Genomic DNA, 9,531 nt, shown 5'->3' on the forward strand with positions numbered 1-9,531 from the left:
GGTGAAAGGGATTCCTTTCTTCAACTCTGCCTCATTCAACTTGTTTTTCATAAATAGAAATGCTATAGATTTTTGGATGTTGATTTTGTATCCTGCCACCTTACTGTATTCACTTATTACTTCAAGTAGTTTTTTCATGGACACCTTTGGGTCTTCTAAGTATACCATCATGTCATCTGCAAATAAAGATATTTTCAACTCTTCTTTGCCTATTCGAATGCCTTTAATATTGTTCTCTTCTCTCATTGAAATAGCTAAGACTTCCAGTACTATATTAAAGAGCAGTGGAGAAAGTGGGCAGCCTTGCCTAGTACCTGTTTTCAGAGGAAAAGCTTTCAGCTTTTCCCCATTCAGTATAATGTTAGCTGTAGGTTTTTCATAGATTGCTTTTATTGTGTTCAGAAATGACCCTTCTATACCAATCTTACTGAGAGTCTTAATCATAAAAGGGTGTTGTATTTTATCAGATGCTTTCTCCGCATCAATTGAGATGATCATATGGTTTTTATCTTTCTTTCTATTAATGCGGTGTATTACATTTATGATCTTGCATATATTGAACCACCCTTGCATCCCTGGTATAAAGCCTACCCGGTCGTGGATGATCTTTGTTATATGTTGTTGAATACGATTTGCGAGTATCTTGTTGAGAATTTTTGCATCTATATTCATCAATGATATTGGTCTGGAGTTTTCCTTTTTTCTCATGTCCTTATCTGTTTTGGGGATGAGGATGATGGAGGCTTCATAAAATGAATTTGGAAGGTTTCCTTCCTTTTGACTCTTTAGAAATAATTTTAGTAGGATAGGGGTTAACTCTTCCTTAAAAACTTTGTAGAATTCAGAAGTGAAGCCAAGTCTGGTCTTTTGAAGGGAGTCCTACAATGAAACCATACAGTTGTATCCTTGGGTCTGGGCTTCTTTCTTGCAGCATAATGCAACATCTGGCAGGAGTCTCCCATGCCTCTGGCCCTGGTCTGTCTGTCCTTCAATGCTCAGCACGCTTCCATTGTATGCACTACCACCTGAATGGCTGCTCATTCGTTGTCTCCAGTTTGGGGTAATTAAGCATAGAACCACCTTAAATGTGTTAGCTAACAGGTTTTTGTGTGAACTTGTTTTCATTCCTCTGTCAAATGTCAGTTTAACATGCAGGAAACTCACAGGCTGTTTCTCAAGTGGCTGTACCATTTTGTTCCTCACCAGTGCAGTATGAGGGTTCTGGGTGCTCAGTATGTGCCATCCCATGGTACTGCCTGTACTTGTCATGTTAGCCATTCTGATAGGTGCTATGAGGCATCCCATCACAACTTTAATATGCATTTCCCTAATGGTGAGTGACACTGAATAGTGTCTTTATGTGTTCAGGTTCAGGTCTTTTCCCCCTTTGCTAATTGAGTTGTTTCCTTACTGCTGAGTGCTGAAAATACTTTCTATATTCTAGACTTAAGACTGTCGTCAGACTTACGAAACACACGCATTTTTCCTCAGGTGTAGCATTGCTTTCATTCTCATAATATACTGCCTTTTTTTGGTGGGGGTGGTTAATTTTGCCAGGGTGCGCATGTGCTTGCTGGAGAGAGACAGAGACTGAAAGAGAGGTGAGAGAGGACTCACTCCCCAGTGGGGCATAGACAGACCGTAATCCCCTCTCCTCCATTTATTTATCTTGTTGGGATTTGAAATACACACACACACACACACACACACACACACACACACACACACCTGGCATGTGTGTCAAGCTGCTGGGACTGGGATTCAAACCACGCAGTGAATTGTGTGGTATCTGGCTCCCATAACCATGAAGCCATTGGGGCCACCCCACACTATCTTCTTTCTTTATTCTTTTATTATTATTATTATTATCATTACACGGTGTGTGCTTGCTGTAGAGAGACAGGCAGAGAGAGAGAGGTAAAGTGACAGATTGTTATTGGACAAGGGAAGCTGAGCTGTGTTGTGTAAAATACTTGGTTCTTTAGGTCCAGATCTTTAAGGTGAGAGACCTACCCTGGAATGCAGATTGAAGCTGTAAACATAAGTAACATTAGAAAAGAGAAGTTTTTCATAGAAAAGTGAAGTTTTGTTTTGTTTTAACAGAAAAAAGAATACACTCCACATCAGAAAGTGGTGTGATTTGGCAGCTGTCTGAGAAGGGCAACTGCACTGGGAATTGGGTTGGGTGTTACTTTTGTTGTGGGGTTTTGTCATGAATATTTAGGAGGGGAGGTCTGTCGTTATAGGCAACTTCTGTGTTTGAATTTGCAGGCTTTTATCTGCTTGCATACTTTTTTCAGATAAAGAATCTGATGACCTGATTACACATGCACAGCGTGGACTTCAAAGGTATGACCATCCACAAAGGGATGACTTTGCACATACCAGTTTCTTGCCCTGGAGGGAAGGTAGGATGTTGACCAAGCATCCTGGTGAATTTCTGTGTGCATATCTGGAATGGCAGGAGGGGAGAATGAAAGTAGATAACCTCTCCTTTCTTGGTGCCAGGGTGGGTCTAACTGCGATCCCTGGTGACAGTGATTGATGTGTCCATGTCCCCCTTGTTGGTATATTGGGACTTGCTGCTCAAAATATCTACCTATAACAAAATCATCCCCTCAAGGGCGTGGCCACGCCACAATCCCTTCTCCCCCATTCTCCTCTCGTGATTTTGGGCACACGTGCACATGTGCCCGGCGTGTTTTTCAAGATGCCAGGTCCAGGAATTGAACTCTACAATCAGTCATGTCGGATCTAGCCACCTTATCCTCCATGCCACCTGCTGGCCCCACATTGTCTTTAACAGAGCCAAGGTTTTAACTTTTTTCCCCAAAGCTTTAAATGTTCAGAAGGTCCAGTTTATCAGGGTTTTTTTGTCTCATGCATCATGTTTATGGTGTGTCCCAGACTTGCTCTTGCCCATCCTCAGTTTGCAAGGATGTTCTCCAATGGTTTCTTCTGAAAGTCTTCTTATTGTATTTTCCGCATTTAGATCTCTGAACCATTTTTGCTTAATTGTATATAACTTGCGAGGTTGATGCTGAAGACAGATTTGTGACTACTCCTCTTGTAAAAGTCTCTCCAAGGATCCGGGGGAGTCACGTATACAATCATTAATCTTGCTATAACAGCCCACCTTTGGTCCAGTGATTATGGGATTCTCCCTACATCCTGACCCTGGCATAACCTCATGTGATGTATTGTAAAGCCTTCTTATCACTGTTTACGTCAGCATTCTTTTCTGCTGTTGCTGAGTCTTTCGCGGACAAAGACTTGTGCTTTTAACTAATTACTAACCTAAGATTTTCTGAAAATCCCTGCTTCTAGATGTTCCACCTTTTGGGGCCACACCAATGTAAAGACTACATATGTTGATTCACAGTTTTGCTTGTGTCTCCTGCTCTCAGAACTCAGTGAAAGAGCTGCTGCACCTAAGCACCCCAGAAGCCTTTCTCAGGGCTACCAGGGATTGTTTTTCTGGACCATGGTCACTCACAGTCAAGCTGTGAAAAAAACACTTTAATTATTTCTACACAGCTTGGTTGTTTCTGTTGCCAGTGTGCACATTTTTTTTTTGGGGGGGGGGAGAGGTTTTCGCTATAGGGCGCGTGCGCTCTCCAGACAGACAGAGAGAGACATAGAGACAGAAAGCGAGAAATCACCCCCCAGGGGGGATGGTCACGCCGCAATCCCTTCTCCTCCATTCTCCTCTCGGGATCTTGGGCACGCACGCACACGCGCCCAGCGTGAGTTTTTTAAGCCACCAGGTCCGGGACGTGAACCGCGGTCGACTACGTGGGAGTCCAGCGACATAGCCGTTACACTAACTGCTGGTTCCCACCAGTGTGCACATTTTTGCACATGGATGTCCAACACCGTTTCGTGGCGAGATTATCCCTTCTCCGTAGAATTCCCTTTTGCATCCCTGTCGAAACTCATTTGGCCATATTTGCGTGGGTGTATATATGGACTATGCTTTCTTCCATTGATCTATTTCGCTTCTGCTTTGTGAGACAGTAGTCCTGATTTCTCCAAACTTATTCTTCTTTTTGAAAAATTGGAAGCTCCACATGGATTCTACAGTCAGCATCTTTATTTATACAGCTTTCCTTCAGGGATCTTCACTGGCATTGTATTATTTCTACAGATCAAGTGTGGGATAGTTGACTTCTTCCCATGTTAGATCTTCCAATCCATAAACATGTTTCTGTCCATTTAATTATGTCTTCTTTGATATCATCCATTAGCATTTTTAGTTTTAGGCATACGGATCTTTTCTTTCGTTAGTTGAATTCATAGCCATTTAATTGTATTTGTAGCTATTACAAAGAGTATTGCTTTTTAAATTTACATTTCCAGTTACTGATCCGATTGTACTTTGTTGACCTTGTCTCCTGTATCGTTGCTAAGCTCAATCACTTCAAGGATATGTGAAAGTTCATGGAATAATGGAATTAAAGTATGATTTTCATTTGGTGGGGGAAAAAAAGTGTGGGAATCCACACATTGTTTTTTCATCATACGCAGTTTCCATGAAGTTTTCGAAGACCTCCTGATAATTCTAGAAGTTTGGGGGAAGATACATTGGGTTGTTCCATGTAGACAATCGTGTGATCTGTGAAAAGGGGGCATTTTATTTCTTCCTTTCGCCTTCGTATGCTGTTTACTTTCCTGGCATTTTTGCGCCGTCCAGGACTTGCAGCGTGAAGTTCAATAGCCTGGTAAGAGTGGACATTCTTGCCTTGTTCACATCCTCAGAGAGAAAACATTCGGCCTTGACCATTATGTAAGATATTAGTGGTAGTATTTTCTGTACATGTCCTTTATCAGGTTCAGTAGGTGGTCTTGAATTCCTAGTGTGCTAGAGGTTTTATGTCTTCAGTGTGTATCCAGTCTGGTCAGATGGTTTTTCTGCATCATCTTGAAATGATCCTTTAGTTTTTCTTCTTCACCTGATCGCTCAAGCTCTGAATTACATTGATTTTCAGATTTGAAATCACAACCGTTGCATTCTGATGTAAAACCCACTTGATGCTAGATTATTTTTCTGTTCATACATTACCGCATTCAAGCTGCTATTTTTATTTGAAGAATTTTGTGCTTCTGTTTAGGAAAACTATTGTTGTACAGTTTTCTTTTTTTTTCTTTTTCTTTTCTTTTCTTTTGAGAGAGGTTTTTTCGCTATAGGGCACGTGCGCTCGCCAGACAGACAGAGAGAGACATAGAGACAGAAAGCGAGAAATCACCCCCCAGGGGGGATGGTCACACCGCAATCCCTTCTCCTCCATTCTCCTCTTGGGATCTTGGGCACGCATGCACACGCGCCCGGCGTGAGTTCTAAGCCACCGGGTCCAGGACGCGAACCGCGGTCGACTATGTGGGAATCCAGCGACATAGCCATTACGCTAACTGCTGGTTCCCCAGTTTTCTTGATATGAGTGCAATGCTAGCCTCATGAAATCAGGTGGAAGTGTTTTCTTAGCTTTGTTTTCTGGAAGAAATCGTACAAAATTGGTGTCATTTCTTCTTCTAATGTTCAGTAGAATTCCAAGTGAAACTTTTGAGCCAAAAGATTGTTTTTTAGACGCACGACAGGAGGAGTGGAGCCGGCACCCACAGCTCGAGGCTGCTAGTGTAGCGACAGGTGCAGCAGCAGGGCAATGGCGACACATGGCCCAGGACTGATCTCTGCCATGCCTAGAGCAGCTGTGCCAGCAGTGCCCGTGATCGTGGCAGCGACAAGATGAAGTACAAGAAATACCTGACGGTGCTGCAGGTGGCCATCAGCGTCATGCCGAGCTGCTCAAGCAGAAGCTATGGGGAGGATTTAATCACATTTGTTAACAAAGAATATCACGAAATGCCAAGCAGTGCAGAGCTGGTGGCCGATGACCCCAGTGATCCATACATGGAGCACGAATTGATCCTGCCAAATGGAGACATTAACTGGAACTGTATGTGCCTTGGGAAAATGGTCAGTGGCCCTTGTGGGAAATAATTCCAGTCAGCCTTTTCCTGCTTCCACTATAGCACAGAGGATGTCAAAGGTTCAGACTGTGTACACCAGTTTGGCACATGCATGCAGAAATACCCCAGACCTCTATCCCCAGGAGGAGGAGGGGACAAGGAGAAGAAGCCAGAAGATCATGTAGGGAAGCCAATCCCACTGAGGCCACTGCATCCAAAGAAGTGGAAGGCTCAAGTCCATGAAGACGTCAGGCTCCAGTCTTTCCACGTCAGTGATATGGACCTTGTGCAAAGTGCCTTTCAGTCACCCTCTAACGAAGCGTCTTTCTATCATACTGTGCACCGTAAACACGATAACTTATTTTGATAATCAGAGGTCTTAGCCCTTTGACATATACACTGAAAAAAAAAAGGGCGGGGGGAGCTCCATGTACATGTGTTCCACATTAATCTTTCAGCAAATGTAGCCACCACGTGGAATTCTCTTTCCTCAGATTGCCCTGATTTTGCCACTTTGAAATAATGTGCTGAATATACTCAGCAACCAATATCAATCTCCAGTAATGTCAATGTCAAGGAAAACTATGAGAAGTTTAAAAAACAAAGTGAGGGAACCAGCAGTTAGCGTAATGGCTATGTCGCTGGACTCCCACGTAGTTGACCGCGGTTCGCGTCCTGGACCCGGTGGCTTAAAACTCACGCCGGGCGCGTGTGCGTGCATGCCCAAGATCCCGAGAGGAGAATGGAGGAGAAGGGATTGTGGCGTGACCATCCCCCCTGGGGGGTGATTTCTCGCTTTCTGTCTCTCTGTCTCTCTCTGTCTGGCGAGCGCACTCGCCCTATAGCAAAAAAAACCTCTCCCCCCCAAAAAAAAATTACCAGTCAACCCAATGGGAATAGGAAAACCTCTTTAGCAAATGGTGCTGGAAAAACTGGGTATCCACCCACAGAAAGATGAAACTGAATCTCCATCTTTCACCAGTAACAAAAATTAACTCAAAATGGATCAAAGATCTGAACCTAAGACCTCAAACGATAAAACTCTGGTGGAAAACACTGGGGAAACTCTGGGAGACATTGGGATAGGCAAAGACTTCTTAAATAAGACCCCAAAGCACAGTCAGTAATCCCAGAAATAGACAAGTGAGATGACATCAGATTAAGAAGTTTCTGCACAGAAAAAGACACAGTTATTAGTGTGACTCGATAACCCTTGGAATGGGAAAATATTTTTGTCAACTATGCTTCAGATAAGGGACTGATAACCAGAATACACAGGGAACTCAAGCGGCTTACCTAAAAAATGAAAAGATGGGGAAATGAGCTGAACAAACAACTCTCTAAGGAAGACATACAAACGGCCAAAAGGCATATGGAAAAATACTCAACATCCCTCCTCATAATGGAGATGCAGATCAAAACCACAATGAGATACCACCTAACTCCGGTCAGAATAAGTAAGGTTAAAATAAAAAACAAAAACAAAAAATGATAAGTGCTGGCTGGGGTGTGGTGAAAGAGGAACTCTCCTACACTGCTGGTGGGAATGTAAATTGGTCCATCCACTGTGGAGAACAATATGGAGATTCCTCAAAGATCTACAAATAGAACTACCATATGAGCCAGCAATTCCACTCCTGGGCATCTACCCAAAGGACAGGAGAATGCTTAGTTGGGAAAGCGCTTGCACATCTATGTTTATTGCGGCATTATTCACAATTGCTAAGACATGGAACCAGCCCAAATATCCACGAACGGAAGAATGGATCGGCAAAGTGTGGCACATACACTCTATGGAATACTACTCAGCCATGAAAATAAACAAAAAAAAAAAGACCCTGGATTTTGAAAGAACGTGAACAAATATGGAAGATTTACTGCCGAATGCAGCAAGCCAGGCTATGAAGCAGAGACATTGTATTTCTCCACTTAGTATATATCAACTGTCCACACTCTATAGTTGAAACTGAAAGATTAGAGGATATAGAAACATGGAAAATGGTTATAGATACCGGATTCAGTGTGGGATGAGGGTGAGAGAAGGAGGAGCATGTCAGAAAAGTCATTATGAAAAATAGAGAGGCAAGACATTTATGGAACACAGAAATGGATTATTATCTGTTGATGATAACCTGTATAGTATCCTCAACTGGACCAGTGAGAAACATATTCATAATGGAAAATTCACTTTACAAGCTAAGTGAGGTATAGTAATTGAATGTATAAGAGAAATTAAAATAAAATACATTTAAAATTTTAAAAGGAACATTTTTCTATGAATATTATTTTATCAATGTCAACTTTAAATGATAGCAAAAATTATACTTATTAGAATGATACGGAGCCTAGGAGAACCAGCAGATGGTGTGGTGGTTAAGGTGCTGGACACTCCCACGTGGCTGACTACGGTTCGAGTCCTGGAGCTGGTGGCTTGGTTTTTCACGTTCTCTCTCTCTCTCTGGTCAAATGAAAATAAATGAATAAATAAATAATTCTTTTCTAAAAAAATAATTATATAGATCCTATTTGCTAAAAGCTGCTTGCAAACACGAAGTTTTTCTGTTCTACCATTGTAAATTGACTATTGGGAAATTTTTTTTTAATCTTTATTTATTGATGTATTTATATTTATATATTTTAATTTGACTAAAGAGGGCCAGGATAGGGAGAGAGAGAGAGAGAGAGAGCAAGTCGCCAGGTCCCGGTCTCGAACCGCAGTCAGCCGTGTGGAAGTCCAGTGCCCTTAACCACCATGCCACCTGCCAGCCCCAGAATGCTGGGAAATGTTACAAGCTGGATTGCAACTCTTTTGCAGCTGTTTTGTGACTTTTCTAGTTTCCTTTGTCTGTAACATCTGCGACCCAGACCATATAACCCCATAACTTACACAAGTCAGGACCCAGGCTCTGGAGTATGAACTCTTCTGGGACTTCTGGCATAATAAAGCTGATTTCTCCTTTAAAAAAAAAAAAGTTATTGTTGTTTATGAGTTTTTATGAGTTTATTCACTTATTTTGAGAGAGTGGGGGAAGTGGGAGGCACCCCCAGTGGAGTGTGCCCAATGTGAGCAGGGAAACCTCAGGACGTGAACTCCAGAACAGTCCACATAGCCCCAGCATCCCAGGGCATAGTGCAAAAAGAACATATTTATTTAATTTTAGTTATTATTATTTTTAAATTTACTATAGGGCACGTACGCTCACCAGACACACACACACACACACACACACACACACACACACACACAATGTGAAAAAGGAAGTCGCCTGGTCCGGGACTCAAACTGGTTGGTCTAATGGGAATCCAGCGCCTTAACCACCATGCCACCTGCTGGCCCCAGCATTGATTTCTTTTGCGCGGGCTTCATGCTACCAATTTGATCTCTAAAAGATAAAGGACCGTGCACACTATTTCATCTTGGCTGAGTTTCAATAGTGTATATTGTTCAAGGAATTGGTCCATTTCTTCTGAGCTATAGAATTTACATAGAGTTATTGGTAGTATGAGCATATTGTCCCTTTTATGTTTTCTGGGTCTGTAATGAAATCTCTCCTCTCATTCCTG

General features: G+C 42.4%; 1 protein-coding gene across 10 annotated transcripts in view; it reads left to right on the forward strand.

Annotated features, from left to right (window-relative positions):
- The window catches only part of LOC102471688 (protein FAM156A/FAM156B-like), a 24,593-nt gene that overhangs the window by 10,722 nt on the left and 4,340 nt on the right, over window positions 1-9,531 (forward strand). For 2 of the 10 annotated variants that reach the window (XR_003547671.1, XR_003547672.1), the window contains 2 exons: window positions 2,301-2,349; window positions 5,585-6,580. The exons of 6 other annotated variants lie outside the window; for them this stretch is intronic. The gene's annotated coding sequence lies outside the window, so the exon portion shown is untranslated. Of the gene's footprint in view, window positions 1-2,300; window positions 2,350-5,584; window positions 6,581-9,531 lie in introns of those variants that run through there. 2 more of the 10 variants (XM_027767811.1, XM_027767810.1) reach the window with 1 other exon arrangement.

Source organism: Tupaia chinensis, unplaced genomic scaffold (assembly GCF_000334495.1).
Source record: "Tupaia chinensis unplaced genomic scaffold, TupChi_1.0 Scaffold144692_1, whole genome shotgun sequence".
In the NCBI taxonomy this organism is placed as follows: Eukaryota; Metazoa; Chordata; class Mammalia; order Scandentia; family Tupaiidae; genus Tupaia; species Tupaia belangeri.